General features: G+C 40.2%; 1 protein-coding gene across 3 annotated transcripts in view; it reads right to left on the bottom strand.

The window, feature by feature from the left end:
* SPIN1 (spindlin 1) overlaps positions 1-19459 on the bottom strand; it is a 53620-nt gene extending 34161 nt beyond the window's left edge. The window contains exon 1 of one of the 3 annotated variants that reach the window (XM_032205597.1): positions 19406-19459. The gene's annotated coding sequence lies outside the window, so the exon portion shown is untranslated. Of the gene's footprint in view, positions 1-18169; positions 18405-19154 lie in introns of those variants that run through there. The other 2 variants (XM_032205595.1, XM_032205596.1) reach the window with 2 other exon arrangements.
* Positions 19460-23434: the final 3975 nt, after the last annotated feature.

The following is a 23434-nucleotide window of genomic DNA, read 5'->3' as shown; positions in this document are numbered from 1 at the left end:
GATAATCCCAGCATAATTTTTCATTACAATGCATAGAACTCAATGGCTCGTAGTTTTGATTTTAAATTATGAGTCACAACTTTAAGGACAAACAAAACGAATTTGGAAGTGTTTTTCACATCTCCTTCCTGTTTAAAAAGTGTAATTTTACCAAATTCTGCAAAATGGACCAAAATGAGTTAATATTGTTAAGGAACAAAGTGCTGTCAAATAACACTTTATTAGCCCTAATCACATCAGCCTTTATCTCTTGATGAATTAAAGTGACTGAAAAGAAGTTGTCCTAACCATTCAGAGCAAATCTCTCGGAAGAGAGCTAATGAAAATCACTGGTAAGAATGAATTTTAAGCACACGTATCCATACATACATTACTGGTTACAGCAAAATAACTATACTAGTAACTCAGGATGACATCGTCACTTTACAGGTTTGAAAGGTGGAACAGCACTACAAGCAGAAAATATTTATCTAGAACAGATGAAAACAAGTTAAAGTGTGATTATCACATAAGCACTTCACATACACTAACCAAGCAACAGTTTTTAGGTATAGAGAATTAGTAAGATTGTCAACATTTCTAGTGAAAGAGATAAAAGTTTTCCTGTTTTATAAAGTCAGTGAATTAAGACTGTCAGTTGCAGATCAACAGGAAATCTGTTCTTGTTCCCACCTTGGGAAGAAGAGAAATTGTCCCTTGCCCTTTCTATGGGAGGCAGTCACATAACATTGTTCTTTCTGACTAAGTATCTAAAGACAGATGGAGAAGAACTATTTATCAGAGAGTGCAGCGTTAGGACTCATTGCAATGGCTTTAACCTAAAAGAAGGTAGATTTAGATTAGATGATAGGAGGGAATTCTTTACTCAGAGGGTGGCGAGGCAGTGGAACAGGTTGCCCAGAGAAGCTGTGGATGCCTGGATGTGTTGAAGACCAGGCTGGGTGGGGCTTTGAGCAACCTGGTCTAGACAGACGTGTCTCTGCCTATGGCAGGGGGGTTGGAACCTGGTGGTCTTTAAGGCCCCTTTTAACCCAAACCTTTCTGGGACTCTATGACCTGCTTATTGTTCTTGCTTTCTTGAAACAGTGCACACAGGCACACAATTTGTGACAACCAAAACCACTTTTTATTTTTATTTAATTAAATGGTATTAAGAAATGCTTTAGGCATTGTTAATACCATTCTAAAAGCCAAACATTCCAGCTGTGAACACCACACTAAACACTTGGCCCAGCTGTCCAGCAACTCAGCATCTACCTCTCATGATGCACTTAGTAGGATCTTAGCATTCCAAAATCATTCTTGATCTTCTCTACTAATACAGCTATTTCTAGAAGATCTTCAGAAACACAGTTCCTCATGCTAACTAGTTCCATTAGCAATGCATTGGATTTTTGATTTTTATTTTTTTAAATGAAAGATTACTATAATGTAATTCAGCCTTGGTCATGTGAGCTACACCTCCTTACAAAAGAGTCACAAAGTTGGATCTTGCTAGTTCTCTAGAAGAGAAGCTAACTTTTCTAGGTATAAATATTGAGGCTGAAAGGTTCCCCAGACCATCAGCTTTAACATTCAGCTTGTGCAATCATCTTTTAATATTCTCTGTTTCCAGTGCATTACAGATCTTTTCACACACAGAGCTGGCTGGAATCAAGTTCCACGACCAACACTGCTGAGGTGTCCTACTAACCCAGTATAATGAAATCATGAAAAGGTAACATTGTGATTTAATGTAATCCTATTTCTGTAAGATTTTTTTTTTTTTGTCATACTGGTAGAGTTAGAGGATATGCCTTGCCGTAATAACACAAGAAAAAAATGTAATATTTGTTAGAAAACAAATCTATCCTGTTCCTTTAATTTTCCAGGACACCAGCAGTTGGGTTATGACTTCACTAACAAGTTGGTGAATTTTATTTCTTCCATTAGAAGCCTTAACACCTAATTCTACTAATATGCCAGTGGTCCAGTCCGAACACAGTAAGAATATGATGATCCTGGCTATCCTAAGACTAATTTATCACATTGTTCAATTCTCTTCATATGATTTAAGAAAGACTCTTTGTTTTGTTTTAAAAACAGGGGCAGGATAACATTTTCCTCTACAGTAAACAAAATGATCCACGCCATATCACCAAATTAAAAAAACTTGTTTTGAAACAAACACATACCCTAACAAAAAAGCAAGTAATTGACCGAACTCTCGAGTTTTACTTCAGTTATCAGCATTTTCTTTTGTTTCTAAAAATAGTGATTACCAGCTTATATAAAAACAAGGCAACAGTTTTCCTAAAGATGTCTGCATTACCAGTCTATAGTTTTTCCAGATGTTTCTGAGCTATTGTGTATGCTGAAGGCTTCACAGACAGGTAAGTGCTTTCCCCCTCCCTGTAAAGCATATAATGAAACAGCACGTTAGAGAAGCAGACCATTTTGAGAAGTCTTCAAGGCCATCTATTTTAATCTCTTTATTTGACAGAATGCTGATTAAAGCTCAACCCATACTTTCTAAGTTTTGTGTTTCTATACTGTTCCTATACATTTTCCATCTTTATTTTTAAGGAAGTATGCTGCCTAAAAATCTTCTGTCAAATTTTGTAAGCATGCTTCCATTTTACCTTTTGTATCACTAATGGAACATGAATGAAAACGAATCCCAGAAGATGTGCTAAGCATGGTTTGTTTATCAGAACTGCCCAGGAGACCATGGTACATTTTATGTCTATAAGAACCATCAACAGCTGAAGAAACCAACCTACTGAAAACTACCTCTCAGTACACAACCATAATTTATTTTTGGTACTTAACAGCTTCCGTAAGCAGGTTAAAGCAAACAATGTTTTTCATTTAAAGAAGTGATTGATGAAATAAAGTGACTTTGTTCTTTTTCAAATCAACGTGAGAGCTGCTTTGCTTTTTAATTCATATGGTACAGGGCTATTCAATAAGATTTCTTTCCTGAAAAGAGTATGAGAAACTGATTTACTGCATTTTCCCATATATTCAGCACCTACCACCCGCCAAAGTGTTCCACAAGCTTTACTGTCATATCCCAACCATGCTAACTACTTCTAAGTGAAAAATTTACTGTTATAATAAAACAGATATTTTTAATAATCTAAACATTTAAATATTTGGATTTTCTATGGAACACCTATAAAGACACATTAGCAGATTACGCAAGGAACTTTTGAAGGCTTACAGATATCCACTGATGTAAATTGCAATAGCCAGCCACTTGTTTCAATACAACTCCCCCACTATATCTCACTATGTTTAAAAAAATACTTCTAATAGTTTTAACATTTATTTTCCCAAAAGAACATGCAACCATTGCAACAGATCCTTATGGAGCAAAAATACAGTAATTTTTTAAAATACTGGTAGTATTTTTAAATGACGAGTTCATGAAAAACTGCCAGTCCAGAAATTTGGTGCACACAAACACCTGAAATATCACCATATATAGTTGTGTTTTTTTTTTCCCCCCTTTTTTCTTTTAAAGTGTATCTTAATACCTGCACAAACGCAGTCAAGGTAAATTGACTGTGAACTTCAGCAATGAAATTCCTCTTTTGCCCTCACAAGTTTTAAATGATATTAGTTGATAAGAAAGATACCTCTCAGCCCTCAAATTGGCAGCATTGAAATGTAGCTTACTAACTCTAAGCAGCAAAACAGTTCAAGACATAGGACAACTCACTATCAGTTATTGAGATCTGTTTCCTAAATAATGTTAAAACATTGGATAACTTATAGCTAATATAAGCTCAACAGAAAGCAAGAAATCCATACAGATAATTGTAAACAGACTTGCACAATTTCCAAACCACTAGAGGCTGATACTGCCATTGAAACTGGTCAGGGAAGAACACTTAACTAATAAAAGGAAGAATCATCTGTTGGTAGAGCAGATATTAGTAGAAATCTTCAGAAATATTAAGCTTCCATAAAATTTGTGAACATTAAGCTGTCTGTAAAATATTCTAGCACAGTTCTTTTCAAGTTGTAGCCTTATTCATGCATTAGGGATAGCAATTACTGAAGTCAAAGCAATACAAAAAACTTACATATTCAGTCTTGTGTATAGTCAGCAAATTAATGCATTCCTTTGAACTTTAGGAACTTGCACACCATGCAGACTGCCAAATGCGGATATACCCACGTATACTAAAACTGAGTGATCTTCACAACAGCACTGTAAATGCAGATACACAAGACCGACTCCTCTTCTCCCCAGAATCTTCTGCTACCAAATGAGCTAGCCAGAGGCCAGCTGATTTTTCTTTTTGTGGACTTAAAAATATGGATAAAGAAGGACAGAAAGGGGATAACTAACTTGGCTTTCATTGAAAGAAAAGTGTATTTCTAATGTGCTTGATCTGTTTTTCAACATTTTTTCACGCAGAAGTCAGAGAAGATACATTATTCAGACCAGTACTGCTACGTAGAAATTAGCTCATCTGTTTTCCAAAGTTCTTGATCTTTCCTTGACAGGTGCACCTAACAAGAGATGTTCACTGTGCCTGATGCAGCTCAGTAGTTCATAGATCAAGGCTCTTCACACTGTTTTGGGCTTGAGATAAACTATAAGCACTTAAGGAACCTCTGATCAAATCATTATGGTAATTATGTGCTGCTCTACACGTCCCTGCAGTTCTTCAGAGGACAAAAAAGGCCAAGAAAGACTTGTAGCCTTTTTGTATCACTTTCACTGTAACTGGTGAAGTTGGGTTTTATATCCAATCTTTAAGTACCTATCCTCAAGTCATGTTGGCTGACTGTAAGAAACTGACCACAGCAAACAACCTTCAGTAAACCAGACATGCTGTCAGTATGTCCGCTGATGGTTACCATTCACTATAGGCACAGGATTTTTCTTCAAAGACAGACATCAACACACACATAAAAAAAAATTAAAAGCACTGACAAAACTGAAGTGACAAAAATCATTAAAGAATTAAATTCCTGAGGAAAAAGGGGTGGGAATGGGTAGTTACGTATTCAAAAAGTAATGAGGAAAAAAAAAAAAAGACAAACTGTTTGAAGTTTTATATCACAGTAAATAAAATCAGTTTTCTGCAGTTCCCCCCAGGTATCAGGAGAAAGGACAACTATATGACTACCACTTTAAGAACACATTCATAAATAACTTTTAGTTCTTTGGGTTAAGTTCTCCAGGAGAACATATTACAAAGCTTTAGAGTTTTAGTCTGCTTTTAGGACTTATCTGCAGTAAAGCCAGGTACCATGTATTTGTCTAAAATCAAACGGATTTAAACATAATGGTTTCTTATTTGACTTGCCTACCACATCAGCAACATCACACCAATACTTGGCTAAGGGACTGAATGACATATTGCCATATCTCTGCCCTTTGAAGAATTCATTGTTTACAATATTAATCCAAATAACACATACCAAAACAGAACACAAAAATCACAAAAATTTGATTTGAACTTTGGTATTAAAAACATGCACGCTGGCTGTTCCACTATCAACAGGAATTGAGCTAAAAAGGGTGAAAAGAATAGGCTAATGTCCAATGTGCTTACAAAAGCTTACTTAAACCAACAGAATATACTCATCAACATAAACTGAATTTCCACCTGAAACTACGTAGAGGATTTTAAATTAAAAAACTAACTATGGGTCTGTTCCCTTTTAAGATGTGGAAAAAAAAAGCGTAACACTTTTCTATATACAAAACTTTCAGTTATTCTTTGGCAGAACTAGTTGTGCCAAAGAATATTTTGCCCATTACTGCAATAGTATGCATGCCTTCAGTACCAGAACACTGAAGACACAATCATAGAGCATTTTTAGAGTTTTTAAATCTGTACTCTACTCTCCTCAAGCAGTTTGGCTAAGCAAAAACTTTTGTTTGTTCTGGAATGATTTGTCTATGCCAACAGAAGAATTAGGAGAATAGGAATTTAACAGTTTGATTTCAGGATCCTTCTGTTCTAGTATGGAACCAATATAAACAGCTAGTTTAGCCAGCTAGCTTTAAAAGTGGTAAAATTTATCACTCGGTAATATTAAAGATATGACTTTCTTTTCATCCCAGTACTTCAGCTCTTCTTGTGACTTTGCACAATATGCCAAGACTCTGAAGCACAGTGGACCTTTTAAGGTATCCCACAGTTATTCTTCATGGCAATGAAGAACTACTCGCTAAGCCTTGTGTATGTTCCAACTCTACTGACTGATCATTTAATAAAGGCACAGCCTTTAATATTAAAAAAAATAAAATAAAGTCTTACAAGGCAATGCTCCTATCAACAATTTGAAAAGACTGCGTATTTTTTCAAATCCATGAGAACCTTCCCTGGATCCCTTTACCCAAAGGTAATCATAAATTACTCCTAATTGTTCAGTCTACTTCAAATTACCTTACATTTAACCACAGGGCAAGAACATGTATAGGCATCAAGGTAACAAGCTATTACATGTCCACGTAATTGCCTTAAGTTGCACACTTTACCATCATGGTAAATACAAAGTACTGTAGCTTCTGATTACGGATAGGCCATCCTCCTCCTCCTCCTCCGAACCCAACAGCATATGCACAGAAACAACCCCTGCCCAGGGTACGTGTACTGTAATAAGGTGCTGCCAATCATCATGCGCTCGCACTCATTCTGTGGTAAATGCAACTTCTAGTAGTATAATGCAAATTTTGTCCTTACTCATTCTTTTACAGATTGAGTTGACCTAACTCATTTTTTACAGTTGTAAGCAAGCTTACTCAGGTTGGTTTGGTTAACAGTTACAATGACAGATCTCTGCAAATCAGAGAGGGAAATGCCTGTCTGAAAAGACATTTCCCTGTTCTCTTTTTAAGTGTCTCCTCAAAGGTGCTACTTAAGTCATTAGCTTTTGTTTGAAGGGTAGGTTTAATTGCTATTCTCCAAGTCTAAAATGTGCTCTAGTCAAAAGGACATCCCAGGCATTCTGAAGAGCAAGCCCAGGGCAAACATAGTTAACCCTGCTGTTAGAAGATAATGGACTGTAAGTTGCTACACTTAGTCTTATGTTAATTAATCATTGTAAATCAAACTCTTGGGTTCACATTTCTTCAGGAGACTGTTTGATCTTTCACTGACATTTTAAGTGTCCAATAGTCAGTTCTCAACAATCCAGACTAGCAGATGCTGCTACACATTGCTGCCAACACTGAAGGAATGTAAGTTTGATACCATAACATAAAGGAATGGAAAAAACAGACTTGCTGTATCACAGACCACTTTCAAGCTCTTTGATTTACCAGTGGACTGTAAGTAAAAAATTTGTCTTTAACATGTGTTTTGAGAACCTCTAAGTCCAATGCATTTGGATTCTAAGGTGTACTGAACTAAGCCACTGTGACATTGAATTTAAAATAAGCGTAATTGAAGTGTTTTCCTAAGTCAGCCTTAAAATTTGTGGCACCAGTTTTTTAGAGCAAACATTCTGGTGACATAGTTGAAACTTTCCCTAAGCCTTCTACAACTTTATTCACCAAGGTCCTCAACCAAGAACATATTTTGTTCCCTTCTTTCAGGAATGACAGTCCAAGGTTTAGAAGTTGTTGATTCTTAGGGTCTACATTCAATTTCTGTAGCTGTTTTATAATTTACTCACAGCATAATCACTTTACCCAAGATGAGCAGTAGCAGATTACCAGTCTGGAGGGAGCTAGAATTCAGTGTCAGAAGACATCAGTGTCGGATAGTAAGTCAAGTATTTATGTAACATTATTTAAGATCTTTGCTACAGCAACTAATCTACCAATTTTAAAAGTAGACAAAATCAATGCATGTTTGAAATTTTTATCATGACAAGCTATTATCCACAGCATTAATTAAAAGAAGTCAAAATTTAATTGCTACAAACCTCAACCTAAATAACGAATAAGGATAGACAAATAAATAATAATTTGGCAATTAAAAAAGATACAGCTGCAAAATAATTGGTAAGAGGGACAATGCATTTACAATGCATTACCTCTATATACAACCCAAAAGTTGACAAGTTGTTCTATGAGCCCGTTTATTCTTGGATTTGAGACATGCATGCCTATACTTCTCCCACAATCAAAGTCATTGTAACTACAATCATATCAGACCATTGAATGCATCAGGGGCACTAACTTGAATATCTGTCATACCCAAATATTGACTGCCCTTACGTTATTAAAAGTCTGTTTCTTTTAAAATTAGTTGGGGAAAGGAAAGGAATTAATGAATTAGACAGTGGGTAAATCAGGACTCAAAAAGCCTCCTCGTCACGTAAAAAATGAACGGATAATGTCATTAAAAATTACTGTAAATATTAACATCTTGCAAGCTGCTACATGACACATGATGCTGCATGATACAGAGATCCTAAGTTGCTAGTCAAAGTGCAAAAAAAAAAAAAAAAAGAAAAAAATGTCTCCTTACATGCCTGATTCAAAGAAAAACTTACAGACATGATTAGACAATTTAAATCATCAGCAGTCAGTTTTACCTTATCTTTGAAATGGAGAAAAAAGAAATGGGACTCCCGGAAAGTATCTCTTGTCTTTTATTTGCATCTTGAAAAAAAATAAGCAACTAGTCATGAACTGAATTTATCTTACCTATTTTCTTCACCTCCAGCCATTTTAACTTAGCCAAAAGCAGTTCTCATGCAAATACATTAAAGTAATTGTTTACATTGGAACAGTAAGTCACTTAAGTGAACGCATTTGCAGGTAAGAATGCCAAGACTCTTGCCACGGCAGCCAATGATATGTTATTTTTCAGACCAACTGCAGAATATTCACTTTGCTTCTATGGTGTTATTATAAATATCAACCTAAACAGATTATCAGCTTTAGAAGGTGAATAGCTGCAATGATTGTCAAACAATGATTGTCAAAGTTGTCATGTGTAGTAATGGTAAGGCACTGAAAACAAAATTCAGCGTTATATTAGCAGCTACAGCTAAATACGTTAGTTTTTGTGTGCGTTCTTCCTCCCAACCCTGATAAAATTGTAGGGTCAGGGAAAGAACAGCACTTTAAAATAAAAACTGTTACTTGTAGAAGAGCAGTAAAGCTGTAGAGAAAAAAAAAAAAAAAAAAAAAAAGAAATCTCCAATACTGATTACTTAAATATTTAAATCAACACTGGATAAATGAGCAAAGGTATGATAAGAACTTACTAAATTGTTGATTATACTGTTTTATTTATTTTCTTTGTATGAAAGATGAGAACCCTCAGCATTAGAACACTACATGGTATTTTCTTTGTTTATATACAGATCTTTCAGATTTTTGGCAGAAAACACACCACATCCTGCAACGGTCGAAGCTGATAGGGAAGGACAGCTTGCAAAGAGGAAGATGGGAAACAATTCTGAAAGTAATGGTTTTCCCCAAAAGCAGTGAGGAAATCAAAACAGATCGAACCTCATACAGGTTAATTCTCATACTTTTTAATAGGCAGATAAATACACAAAGAGCTAGATCTGAAACTGCTACCTGCACACTCATTAAGCTAATTGGATCTTGAAGTATTTAAAAGGCTGTAGAAATGTTTCAAGTTGCTTTGTGAAAAGTCATTCACTGAACTGTGGAAGAAATGTATTTTAGAGAATACCTGCAAGAGTTTGCGTATATGACAGCTTTGCTCAGAAATTAGAAAAACTAATCTAAAAATCAAGGAATCCACTTAAACTCAGCTGTCAGAAACAGCCTGTAGCTCAGTCTACACCAACTACTCATCCCCCTTTTTAGAGGTGTCTCCCTCCCCTCCCAAAGCACAGTATCTATTTCGTTGGGAATCAACACTCCCTTTGTGGCTTTTGGTAGAATTAGGTGCTTGTAAATGCTATCAAGAAGTTATTCACAAATGCAAGACACAATTCAATACAGAAGCAAGATAATTTTATTTGGGAATTGTATTTCAAAATGTTTTTAAAACTGGAAGTACTGCCTGTGAATAAATTTGCTTGGCTTTGAGGAACTGCCTTTACAGACAAGCAAAAACAGCTGCCTCCAACATTTAATTCTTGTCCTGTCATAGTAGAAAGGTGAAAAATGAGGGTAAGAAGGAAGTCAAGCCCCTAAAAACAAAGTGACTCTGAAGTACTCTTTATTCCCTACCATACCTTATTTGTCTCACAGAAAACATGCATTCCTTTCTTAGACTTGGATAATAAGCTCTCATTAAATATCCTGGCATTGAAATTACTTTACTGTGTATGTAATTACTTTATTGCACAAATGGAAAAGAAATGAGAAAGCACATTCATCAAGATAGGACTTCAGAGCAAGAACTTTCAGCTGCAGCAAAAGGTAGGTATAGATCTTTCTCTTCTTGTTAGCTTGGTAGTCTCTGCAGAAAGCTTTGTGTCTGACCTGAAATAGATTAACTAACAAACACATAATTATGCCTTTTTTCCTGAAATTTTACAACAGTCTAGGCATTGATAATAACAAAAAAACAAACAAACAAACAAAAAAAACCCCACCTTTTTGTGCAATTTTTTGACCTTTAGTGCTTGAAATCAGATCAAATCTACACAACTATCAGACATGGGGAGAAAGAAATCCAGAAAAGGAAAGACAGGAAAGACCAATGAAAACACCACCTCAAAAGGCAGGGTATCCATCCCCATAAAACCAAGACAGGCTTCCTAGAAACCTGTCCTGTAGATAAACAGGGTGCACACAAAAATAGGGAATTACTCCTCTGCCTTTCATGCTGATCCCTGCTGTGTGCCCACTCCACTCAAACATACTGTCTCCGAGCAACATAGTTAGAGGCCTAAGCATGACTAGAAACTAGGATGTTTACACACAAAGAATCTCACCCCACTACTTTTTCTCCTTCAGTTAACTTTTATACACCCAGGGAACAAAGATAAAAGAAACATCTCAAATGAATACATTTCATAGAATCACAGAATATCCTGAGTTGGAAGGGACCCACAAGGATCATCGAGTCCAGCTCCTGGCTCCACACAGGTCTACCCAAAAATTCAGACCATGTGACTAAGCGCACAGCCCAATCGATTTTTAAATTCAGACAGGCTTGGTACGGTGACTACTTCCCTGGGGAGCCTGTTCCAGTGTGCAACCACCCTCTCGGTGAAGAACCTCTTCCTGACATCCAGCCTGAACCTCCCCTGCCGCAGCTTGACACCATTCCCGCAGGTCCCACCACTGGTCACTAAAAACAACAGATCAGTTCCTGCCCCTCCACTCCCCCTTATTGAGCTGTAGACCATGACGAGGCCTCTACTCAGCCTCCTCTTTTCCAGGAGGAACAGGCCAAGTGACGCAAGCTGCTCCTCGTATGTCATCCTCTCTAGGCCTTTCACCATCTTTGGATCCCTCCTCTGGGCACTCTCCAACAGTTTCAACTTCCTTTTTGTACCGTGGTGCCCAGAACTGCACACAGTACTCGAGGTGAGGCCGCACCAGCGTAGAGTAGAGCGGGACAATCACTTCCCTCTCATATAAATCCTTCCTGCATGTACCCTAAAACTTTTATCTGTAATGCAATGAGTTTCCTTCATCATCCTGTCTCCATCATGTTTGCAGGAAGGTATTACTATTTTAAAGTGTATTAATAATGGATGCAAAGTAAAAGTCACATGTCCCTAGTGATATGAAAAAAAATTGTCTCATGATCCTCTCTATACAAACCAATATAGGTAAAACAGAGAGTAGGAGTGAATCCCACCCCCAAACTTAAATTATTAGGCCAACACATGATCTGGAAAGTTGCTTTCCCTCTCTGCCTTAGAGCTAGCAACTAACAATACTCTTTTGTGTGTTTTTTTTTTTTTTTTTAAAAAAAAAAAGGAGGTGCGGAATACTGACAGGCATAATTCACCCCAAGATACACACTCCTGCAGTCAAGGGACTAAAAGAGACTTCTGTCCTTATTCACCCCTAGAAGACTTTTTCTCCTCCCTTCAGCAGCAGAGAGAGACTATGACCCTGAGGACAGCCCCTGTGAAAGCTCTATCTACCAACATGACATCAGGCACAAGCTCTGGTTCATTGTCACATCAAATCCTTGCCTATTCCTTAACTCTAGAAGAACTTATGATAATGATTTTTTTTTTTTTGTTAATTATTTGAATCAGGGAATGACAGACTTTTCTGATAAGCTATTTTTTGAATATACTCTTGTCATAGCATTCAGTTTAACTGATCAAATCTCTCAAAGCTGCAGCTCCACTGATGGCAAAACAACCATTAACAAATTCGTGTGTCATTTTTCAAGATGAAGACAAAGATCTTCCAAAAGCAATTAATGAACAAGAAGTTATTATGCCCATTAATAAAGCTCCCTGCAACCGAAGGATTTTGAAAAGGTAGTAAATTAATCTCTAATGTATTTGCTCCCATTTTGATTTCACTTTGCTATTCATGTGACTGCATAAAAAACTATTACAGAAGACAATGGGCAAGCAACTGTCCAGAATTAGAGACATAGCCAACTGCCTTGTGAGTAGAAGATATAAATTACATGACCTACATCCTCCAAGCTTTATTTTCATTGTATCATTCCTACCAAAAAAAAAAAAAGAGTCTGTCTACCCTCCAAAGATTTTTACAATGAAAACTGGAGCATATAAATCGAAGACCAGTGACTAAGTTACAGACGCAAAGAAGAACAGGCACGATGTTCATCAGTATCTGATAGGTACGTATTATTGCTTACTGGAGACCTGAACACTGTGATGAACTTAAGCAGATGTTATGTTTTTCAAGGTATTTGAAAAAGTTGCCAAGAGAACTTAGCAGAAATGTCACCAAGGAAGTATTCCAGAATATGCTCTCTTCTATACTACTTAGCTCACAATACCTAAATTAAATCTAAAATGATAGAAACTTACATACTTAAAAACCTCAACAGCAAATATAAGATTATACCCCTTATTTAAGTTAATTTTTTCAACACACTGGTGAAGAATTTTGCATGGGGAACATACATACAAATGTAGTAAAATGGGTTTTGCAACACATAATTGTTTGATTTTAATAAATACCAGATGAGAAACCCAACAAATCTTCCAGTTTTCACCCACTGAGGGTAAGAGAACATGATCTAGTAAAATTCATTTTTAGATTTAAATTGGATTAATAAAGAAAAAAAAAGTAATCTGATTTTTTTGAAAGGGTGTCAAAGTGTATATAGGTGAAATTTTGCAGCCTTCAGGATGATCACTATAGATCATCTAGAACAGCTTTCTATGCTTCACAGCAAGTAAATTAACACTACCAAAAAGAAGTACTAAACCCCTACTTTTTTTTATTTAACAAATGACTGACCACATCTGTGCAGAGCAGTATCACATAGCAGCAGCACCAATGTTAGACATGAAACTACCAAGTAATGTTATACTTTACAATTCAGCAGAGTAATTTTAAAACAGGTGAAAGTCACAATCATTCTGTGTTCATTAATTGCTTTGCTATAACAGGCATCTAGGAAGGAAGGAAAAAAAAAAGACAAGTAGCATAACATATAGGGAAAAAAAACAACACTGGAAGTACACATTCCCAGGGAACTGTTATCTTAACAGGCTACTCCCAAAGTTACATGGTTACTGTGTCAGGGTTGCTCATGATACAAGACTACCTCTGAACAATTAGGAAAGCTCTTAAACCAAAAGGGTGAAAGACCCACCTCTGACCTTAAATGTAGCAACACATTTTACAAGTGCACTTTAATTCTCTAGCATTTTCAAACTTGGAGACACATGTGGTCTGAGACTTCACCAGATTGGCTCCGCAACAGTTTAACACTAAATCAAAGAAAGGAGAAAAAAAAAAAAAAAAAAAAAACACAACTTGGGAAAAGGATCATGAATTGTTTTGTTACTGCACTCTACTATTACTAGTGATTGAACCCAAGGCTTTTCAATTGGGGTAGCTGGCACAGCCAAATGGGGACTACCAGCTAGCTGCAAGATGATCAAAAAGTAGTATACACATACAGCTGTGCGAGAAGTGAAAAAGGAAAAGAGAGATGCCTTCAAACACAGCAAGAGGGCTCAGCAACTGGTGACCATGATAAAAAAAAATACTCTCCCTGTACAAGGCTACTGTTAGCAATGTCAGAATAAACACAAAATTAATAGAGAACACAGTAACGGAGTATTGCTCAAACTAACATCTGAAATGAAAAATCTAGAGCTCAACTGTCATTCTGTATAGGTTAATTATTTACTAGATCATTGAAATCCATACAGCTACTGTTAAAAGACTTATAATCTCTGACCACTATTTGTAGCTCAAGAACTTGAATATATTAAAGCATTCAACAGTAATGGGAACAAATGAACAGCAACAACAACAAAAAGCAATAACCAAGCAATCAAAAAAACCTATGAACTTGACCTTAACAAAAAGGCTATAATAACCTACCTACCTGTGCCTACAGCATATTATCAGTTACTGTTATTCCGTAGACAGAGCGCAAAAAAATAAAAAATAATCACAAAAGGTAGTCCAACCTCTCAAACACCTTGCAATAATGGCAAATATCCGAATACAATTAGCTAGTATTTAGTCACCACAGTTACTGACTACAACTTCTAACTCAGCAGTTTGTGGAAGCACAACAATAACATTTCCAAGTAAGCATGTCAAAACAGACCTCATGTAGCATGGTTTTACAGCAGTTTTACAACATGGTAACAAACAAAAAAGAAACACATAAAGAAACCTAATAGCCAGAAACATGTACAGAAACCTAATAGCCAAACCAAAACACCTCCTAAATTCTGCTTGCCTTCAGCAAATTCACATTTTACGCTATAATAGGAAGTAAAATCCAACCACTACCACACCCTGAAAGAACTGTTTGAATTAAATGTTTTCACCATCACTTGAAAACTGCTTTAATGATGTAGCCCTCTCTGTCACTAGAATCAACTGTTCATACATAACTGCAAGTTAGTTAACTACACTGTTTTGAGGAACTCAACACTTATCCATGTCATAGAGATACAGATGGAAGTGGTCTGAACATTTATACCACGTTCCAAATTCCTTTAAGTCATGTGGTATGCTGACATCTAAGTAGCATCTGCATAGCAAGTGGGACACATCTTGATATACAGAAAGTACTTACAAGGAAAACCAGTATCAAGAAACATCAGCATGTTTATGACTTCCAATCATAAAACTAACAAACTTGGGAGAGTAGTCAGACAAGGAAAACGAGAAAAACAAACTATATAAATATATATATTAGTTTTTTGTATGTATAAATTCTCTCACACTGGATATGAGAAGCAAGCTATCTGATCATGTTAGAAAAGATAACCCTTCCATAACAATTAATTTTCTCCTTTGGTTCAGCTTTATTTAACAGCTTCTAAAGATTTTTATTTTTTTTAATAATTCATCAAATAAGTTTTAAAGTCATTTAAAAAAAAAAAAAAAAGAAAAGCACATTCTGATGCCTTACCAGCAGGAAATCAAGTTTTACTTAATACCTGGGGGAAAAAGAGGGAAGCAAGCAGGGAAAAACAAAATGAAAGCATCAAAAGTTCACAGCAACAGACCTTAAAGTCTACAAAGACTGGCCTTTTCTTTTTGCTTCCTCAGAAATATACTCTTAGTGAGATTCTTTCCTTTGCTAAACACTAAGCAAATAAAGTGTTACATTAAGAAAAACACTTTAAAGCAGTTATTGCATCAGCTGGATGTTTACAGATCTCAACATGTCAAAAAGTGAATCTTGGCAATGGATGACACGGGCTAAAAAGTCAATGGAAGAATACATGGATCAAAATAATACAGAGGAATTACTGAAGCATGAGATCAACTAGAAGTACTTGTTACCTTCAAGACTTTACATTTTAATTGGTAATTTCACAGAAACTGCATCACAACATATTTGATTCATTGAAAAATATTTATTGTAAAAAAAAAAAAAAAAAAAAGACTATTCATTTCTACAGTAGCAAGCAAACTATCAAAGTTAACTGACTTTTTCCTCAGGTTTATTTCCCAATATGAACAACTGAACAGTTTTGGAAAAGAAGGTTTTACCGATACTTAGTTTTTAATTTGGCTAAAAATAGCCCAGTGTTACCCACAGTTACAAAAACACTGGAGTGTCCTCACTTAGAAGCACCAAACACACAAAGATTTGGCAAGTTATTGAACTAGATTGGCTCATCATGGGACACTTATTAAAGCAACAATATTGATTTTTGACCAGATCATCAACACAAAAAAGACAGAAGAAAAATCTTCCAGGTATCACACAAAAGAACAATTCCAACTTAGAGCAAAGATGTTATAAACAATATATAACTTCAATAAGGCTAACAAATCATAGCTGCGTTCTACAGAATAAAACAATTCGTAGCAAAACTAGAATGTACTAGAATAAGAAATGCAACTAAGTAGAATAAGAAATGCAACTAAGTGGTTCTTTGCAATCCATATCCATCCTTAAATGGGTGGGTTGTGGACAGCATATTTTTATTTTGTTCATTTTGTTCAGTAGCCTAAGGAACAGGCTTAAGTACCCAAAGGTCTATTCAGATTGAAGAGCTGCATACCTCAGTTTCCCTTTGGTACCATCTCACACTACTAGCAGAAGAGTGGTGACTCCAAAATATTTAGTGGCTATTGTAATGAACGACAGATTATTTACTGCTAGTACAGTATTCTAGTGGCTTTACCAAAATTCTTTTCTTGAACAGGTTGTTAAATGTAAAGAAGAGTAACTGACTGCCGTAGGAAACTAATGATATATCAAGTTACAGACTTCTGCTCAGACTTTTCCATCTGAGTATTACAGTTGGCTCAGGAGCCATGACGTAGATACACATTCCAAAATGATCTTGTAACTTGGATGACTCCACTCAAGTTTTACATTGTTGTAAACTCATTACTACAATTTATTTTCTACTCATGCCCGTTAATCAACACTTGCTAACATGGATAGAAAAAGCAGGTGAGAAGAGTCACAAAATTAAAAAGTATTTATATATATTACACTGTAACCCTAGAATTAAGTAACTATGTATCAGTTAAAAGCTGTATGACTACGCCATCCCAGTGCTTCTCTACTAGAAGCTTCCAAAGCCAAGTAGACAAAGACGACAGAGCTAGCTAGGACATTTGTTACTTTAGGGCACTGCTAAGGTATTAAGAGAAGCTGGGGCAATCCACATGCATATGCTTTGAATAAATCCCATGCCTTCAACCTTTGAAGAATGAAACATTTACTGTGAGTGACAATAACACGTCTTGAAAGCAATAGGAGGCATCCACCTCTGCATCATCACCATTCTTCCCTACAGTTACATCCTAGATATAAATCTGTTCACAGTAGGTCATTTCAGATGTGCCCAGCAAACTACCTTATTTTGGTTTTAGGCCATAAGAAAGCAGTAAAATAAACAGTTTCCATCGAAGCCATAAGGGGGTGCTCTGAATAACTGAGGTTGGGAGGGGTATCGAACTGAACATTTGCCTTGCATTAGGAGAGGTCAGAAGCATGCTGTCTTGTTTTAGCTCAGGAGCTCAGTTAAGTCATGATGCCATGCCTTTTGAACAAAAAAGGAAGCTGGAAGGCAGGAGTGCGCCTTTTAACAAAAAGGAAATGCTTCAGTTTGCTATTGTCATCACAAGGGCAAATTAATCTGTGATAAAAAACTAGCAGCACAAAGACCTGGCAAGCGTTAATTCCAGTTTTGTACCCCATGATCTGCCAGCTATTTGAGATATTGACAAGATGATACAGGGAATGCAACAGAACACAAAAAGCCTGTGCTGCGTTTTTTTTTTTTTTGTTTTTGTTTTTTATCTGCACAATGCCTGTTCTGATCCAACTAGTTCAGCTCTTTTAAATGTGACTGTACCGAGTTGATACCTTACACTGAACTACACCCTGAAACGAAAGAAATGGCCCTAGATCATTCTGTAAGTGTAATACAGTATTTCGTCTGTGCCAGCACTTTGGTGCATCGGCCTCCCCCCACCCAAAAAGCGAAAATGATACGCACATTCCAATCGAGCCTCTCTCAGCGGGGCTCAACCAGCTCTCCCCCTCCCCTCCTGCCCTCCCCCCGGCCTTGCCAGGTTCCCAAACCCCTTCTGATTTTTAGGTTTCATTTTGTGGTAAACAGCAAAACGAAAGGAGAAAGCTCCCAAAGCGAGGATCCTTACCCTTGAAATCCCGCCATGCGCGCAATAAGGAGGGTGAATTGTTTTTCCTCCCTTTTTTTTTTTTTTTTTGGATGGGAGACGAAGGAGAGGGGGGTGGGGAGGGGGAAGAAACAAAAGCCTAATCGGAGATGAGGCTAAGCGGCGGAGACAGAGGGAGAAGGCGGAGAGCCTGGTGGAGGAGCAGGGCGAGCGTCAGCCATGTTGTGTGTGTGTGTGTGTGTGTGTGTGTGTGTGCGTGTGTTGGTCCAGTATTTACAAACCTGCAGCTGCAGCAGCGCTCGGAGCGAGGGGAAGGAAGGGAGGGAGGGAGCAGGGCGAGGAAGAAGGGAGGGAGGGAGGAGAGCGCGAGAGGCACCGGGAGAGCGAGGGCAGGGAGGGAGGGAGGGAGGAGGGGAACAGCGGCAGCAGACAAAGGATCCCCGCACTCACTCACTCACACTCACACATACACACTCACACACCCGCTCGGGGCGCCTCGCCCCCGCTACCCCGGGGGCCGCAGCCGTGCGGGCGGCCCCTCGGCGGGCCCCAGCCCGGCGGTGCAGTGCAACGGCTGGGCGGCGGAGGGGAAGGGGAAGGGGAAGGGGAGGCAGTGCTGTGCTGTGCTGTGTGGGGGGGGGGGGGGGGTGCACAGCCCGCCCTCCCCGCCGCGGGGGCCGGGCGCCGAGCGGGGCCGCAGAGCACGGAAGGGTGGCGGTGGCGGCGGCGGGGCCGGGGGCGGAGCGGAGCGGGGAGGAGGGCAGGGTGCGGGCCGAGCACATCGCGGCGGCCCCGGGGGAGGGGAGGGGAAGGGGGGAGAGGGGAGGGGAGGGGGAGAGAGGGGAGGGGAGGGGAGGGGAGGCCGGGCCGGGAGCGGCGGCGGCGGCGGCTCCCTTCCCGCACAGCGCCTCCCTCCGGCCCTGCCCGGTACTGGGCCCGGCCCCCCCCCCCCCCCCCCCCCCCCCCCCCCCCCCTCCGCCGCCGCCGCCTCCCCCCCCTCGCTCACCTGCCGCCGGGGCGGGCGGCCCGGGGGTGCCAGCGCTGCTGCAGCCGCCCCCCCGCGCCTCGCCTCGCCGTGCCTCGCCGCGCCGCTCAGCTCAGCTCCTCCGCGGCGGCAGCGGGCTCGGCCGCTCCCCTTGTCTCGCCTGCCCCCCGCCGCCGCCGTCGCCGCCGCCGCCTCCTCCTGTTCGGCTCTGCCACATTTGGAGCCCCCCGCTGCCTACGCCAGCGCAGCCGGCAGGATAGAGGCCTGCTCACCTTCCTGCCAAATAGTGAGCCAACCGCAGCCGCCCGTTCAAAACAGGGCCGGGCCCCGCCCTCCGCCGCCCCTCCTCCCTCCCTCCCTCCCTCCCTCCCTCCCGGCCGCCCCGCCGGCGCGCAGGCGCACTGCGCCGACACAACTGCGACAGGAGCGCAGGGAGCGCGCCCCGCCCCGCCGCTGGCGGGCGCAGCGCGCATGCGCGGCCGCTTCGCCCACCGCCCCCTGCTCCCCTGTTACTGGGCGCCTCCGCTCCCCCCCCAATCCAGCACCCGCTGCGCCCGCCGGGTGGGGGGGACGGTGCCGGGAGGAGAGCAAGGAGACCTCGGAAGGGCGAAGGCTGCGCTTGGAGTGAAGCTGCCTTCGTGTCGCAGGAGTGGTGGCATCGCTTCGTGGGATGGCGGAGCGGGTCCCTCGGCAGGGTGCCCTACAAGTGTCCTCCTCTGCTTCCACGCAGCAGGGAGGAAAACAGAGTGTGTGTGTGTGGAGCAGGGGTGCACCTCCAAAATCCCAGACAAACAGCAGCAAGAGCCTTAGGGACAACTTTCTTAACACAGTCTTCACTCATGACTCCCAGCTTAAGTTGATGCTCCCCACTTCTGTCTTCATTACACTGAAGGACAACACCTGAGATGGCAGCTGAGAGAAAACCTGTGGCAACTGTCAAGGCAGTTGTTTGGAAATTACCAGACAAGTCTCATCTACCGAACCATCAGTGTTAAATCCAGGGACATCTAGAATAGGGGCAGCAAGCTTCTCGTCTCTTACAGTGGCCATCATTTTCTAATTAAAGAAACGTGCACAGTCTTGAGGGAGTTAAATACAAGGAAGAAATACACTGAGACATACTAGAGGTTGGCACAGAATCACAGAACGGTTTAGGTTGAAAGGGACCTTAAAGATTACCCAGTTCCAATCCCCTGCCATGGGCGGGGATGCCACCCACTAAACCAGAATGATCAAAGCCCCATCCAGCGTGGCCTCAAATCACCTCCAGGGATGGGGCATCCACAGCATCTCTGGGCAACCTTTGCTGGTGCCTCACCACCATCTGAGTAAAGAATTTCTTCCTAATGTCTAATCTAAATCTACACTCTTTTAGTTTAAAGCCATTTTTCCTTGTCCTACCACTACAGTTGGTGACAAAGACTCCCTCCCCAGGTTTTCTGTGGGCCCTCTTTAGGTACTGGAAGACCACTATAAGGTCTCCTTGGAGCTGTCTTCTGCAGACGGAACAACCTCAATTCCCTCAGCCCTTCTTCATAAGAGAGGTGCTCTAGCCCTCTGATCATCTTCATGGCCCTCCTCTGGACTCATACAAATATTTGAGTGTTCTTGCGTTGAAGGCCCCAGAGAAGAATGCAGTTCTCCGGGTGGGGTCTCACAAGAGAAGAGAAGAGAGGGACAACCACCTCCCTTACCCTGCTGGCCATACTTTTGATGCAACCCAGGCTACAGTTGGCTTTCTGGGCAGCAGGTGGACATTGCTAGCTTGTGTTGAGCTTCTTGTCAACCAGCACCCCTTGGCCCTTCTCCTTAGAGCTGCCATTCTCCATTCTCCACCCAGCCTGTATTTGTGCTTGGGATTTATACAGGACCTTGCACTTGGCCCTGTTGAACCTCATGAGGTTTGCACAGGTCCACCCCTCAAGCCTGTCCAGGTCCCTCTGGATGGCATCCCTTCCCTCCAACATGTTGACTGCACCACACATCTTGGTGTCATCAGCAAACTTGCTGATGGCGCACTCAATCCCACTGTCAGATGAAACCATGCATAAGCATCTAATCATGGGCCAGAAAAAAAGAAGAATCACCTGTAGATGTTCTGGTAGAAAAGAGGATAAAAATTTAGATGGAGTGATGAAAATGAGTTGTGGTGTCATCAAATCGTAGTCCCTCAGGGTTTGCTACATTGTTCAAGCATGGAAGTCCATGAGCCATTCATAGCTTCAGACTAACAGAGAACAGAATGGGAAACATTGATGAGTAGGATGGTGTTCTCTGACAAATTAAATAATTGGTCCAACACTGAAAGCGGCTGAGCAGCTGAGGCATGGTCTGCCTCAACAAATGCAATGAGTGCTTTTTTTTCAGGGTAGGCCTTGGCAAGCATATCAGACACAATATGATTTTTTCTTTAAATCTTTGTAAGACAAAGAAAGTTTAATGCATCAACAGAACAATGAAGTATTGTTAGGTGTAGGTATGTAACTAGCAGAGACATGCAGTCAATGTACAAAAATGGAAAATTATTTTTGGAAATTATTTCAAGCAAGTCTATACATTTGGGATCTGTATAGTCAGTTGTAGCAATTGTGCAGGAAAAGATCCAAATTCCCAATCATAGTCTTTTTTTGAGTGAGAAAATAAAATATCAGACCATAAGTGTTCAAGCATGTATATTTTGCTCAAAACAGGAGAATAAAGAATTTAGAGAGCTCTAGGGTAATTTCACAATTCTCTATTTCTTCAAAGACAGTATGTAATGGTTGGAATTCTTCTTGCAAAGGTTTCCCCCAGAATCTGGGAGATTATCCATTTACACCTTGTAGGAATAGAAATGTTGTTTTTGCAGAGTTACATTGTTTAGAAGGAGGGAATGTGGTACTGAGATATGCTTACAGTGATAAGAAAGCTTAGCAGGCGACCTTGTAAAATGCAGACAACCAGACTTTAGGACAATTAGGTGAAAATCACGGTGTCAAGTCAAGTCAGATAAGTGAAGAAACATTACTACTTCAAGCAGTAAAAATGTCAAAAGAAATTTGAAATTTAACAGGCCGGCAACTGAAGGCCATGCATTGTTTGTGAAGCATTAGATAGATTGTGAACCTGGATTACCCACTCAGTGGGGAAACAGGGGAGGGTCCTGCCATCAAAAGGTATATAAACTGTGTTTTGGAACTAGTAGGTGCACTCTCCTGCTTGTGGGGTGCCTGCCATTGCAATCGTGAATAAATTACTACTTCACTGAGATCCTCGCCTGAGCCTAAGTTATTGGCTACGGAGTGTTTCTCACACACCTTAAGGAAACTTTCAGCAAAGATAACTAAAGATACAGTTCTCCAAGACCATTAGAAAAAAAGTGTGAGTGTTTGTGTGGAAGAAAGGGGTTCATTCTCTTAGAACAGTGAGGTAAAGAGAATTACATACCTGTCTTGAGGTTTTGTGTGGGATGGAGTGCAATTCTCTGTTGTCTGGTTTGGATCTTCTTGCTTTCCTTCTATGCTTCTACTTATGCTTCCACAATGCTTCTGTCTTTCCTACATATAGACCCTATAGTTAAGTGAAACACCATCTTTTTTGATTTTCATGTATTGAGTCCGTAGCTTTAAAACTCTGAGGCAGTACAAACACAGAATAATAAGTTTTCTACTAATCCAGGATTGAGTCGGGGCAGTTGTAGTGGTCTTCTCCTGGGAAAAAAAGGGAGGTTCCAGAGAGCCATCACTTTGGGAAGCCACCTAGAGCAGGATCATCATAAGCCAGTAGCTCTTCTTCTCTCTTTTTGGGTACTGGGCATTGTCTACAGAATACTCTGTGTTTATGCCTGGAGGGAGAATTCATGGCCATGCATTCCCATGGCAGACCTATCAGTGGTCCTGAGCTGGCCAGAAAGTCTGTCCAATTGATTGAGAAGGCTTGAGATAGATTGCCCATCAAGGCCATTTACCCATTCTTTTGTATTGCTAACAGCTGCTGCCTGACTCATCCTTAAGCATGGCTGGGCAAACCTAAGTGTTTAACCCTTGCAGCTTTGGATGTGATGGGGATGTTCTGCTTCAGCCGGACTCAGACTGCGTGAGCTGGGATTGCTTGAGCACAAGCCTGGAGCCTGCATTACGCTCCCCGCACAGTCTTTGCTGGGCACCTTCCAGGGTGTTTTTCTAGAAGAACTGTGAGTGATTGCAAGTCAGTGTCTCAAGCTGTACAAGTTTTCATTTTGGTCCAACAAGCCATCCAAAATTTTGTGAGAACTGTGAGTATTTGAATTTGTTATTATGGGATGGAAAATGATTGAGAACATC

This window comes from Aythya fuligula, chromosome Z, assembly GCF_009819795.1.
Source record: "Aythya fuligula isolate bAytFul2 chromosome Z, bAytFul2.pri, whole genome shotgun sequence".
Classification (NCBI taxonomy): Eukaryota; Metazoa; Chordata; class Aves; order Anseriformes; family Anatidae; genus Aythya; species Aythya fuligula.
This window is presented reverse-complemented; position numbering and strand designations above follow the sequence as displayed.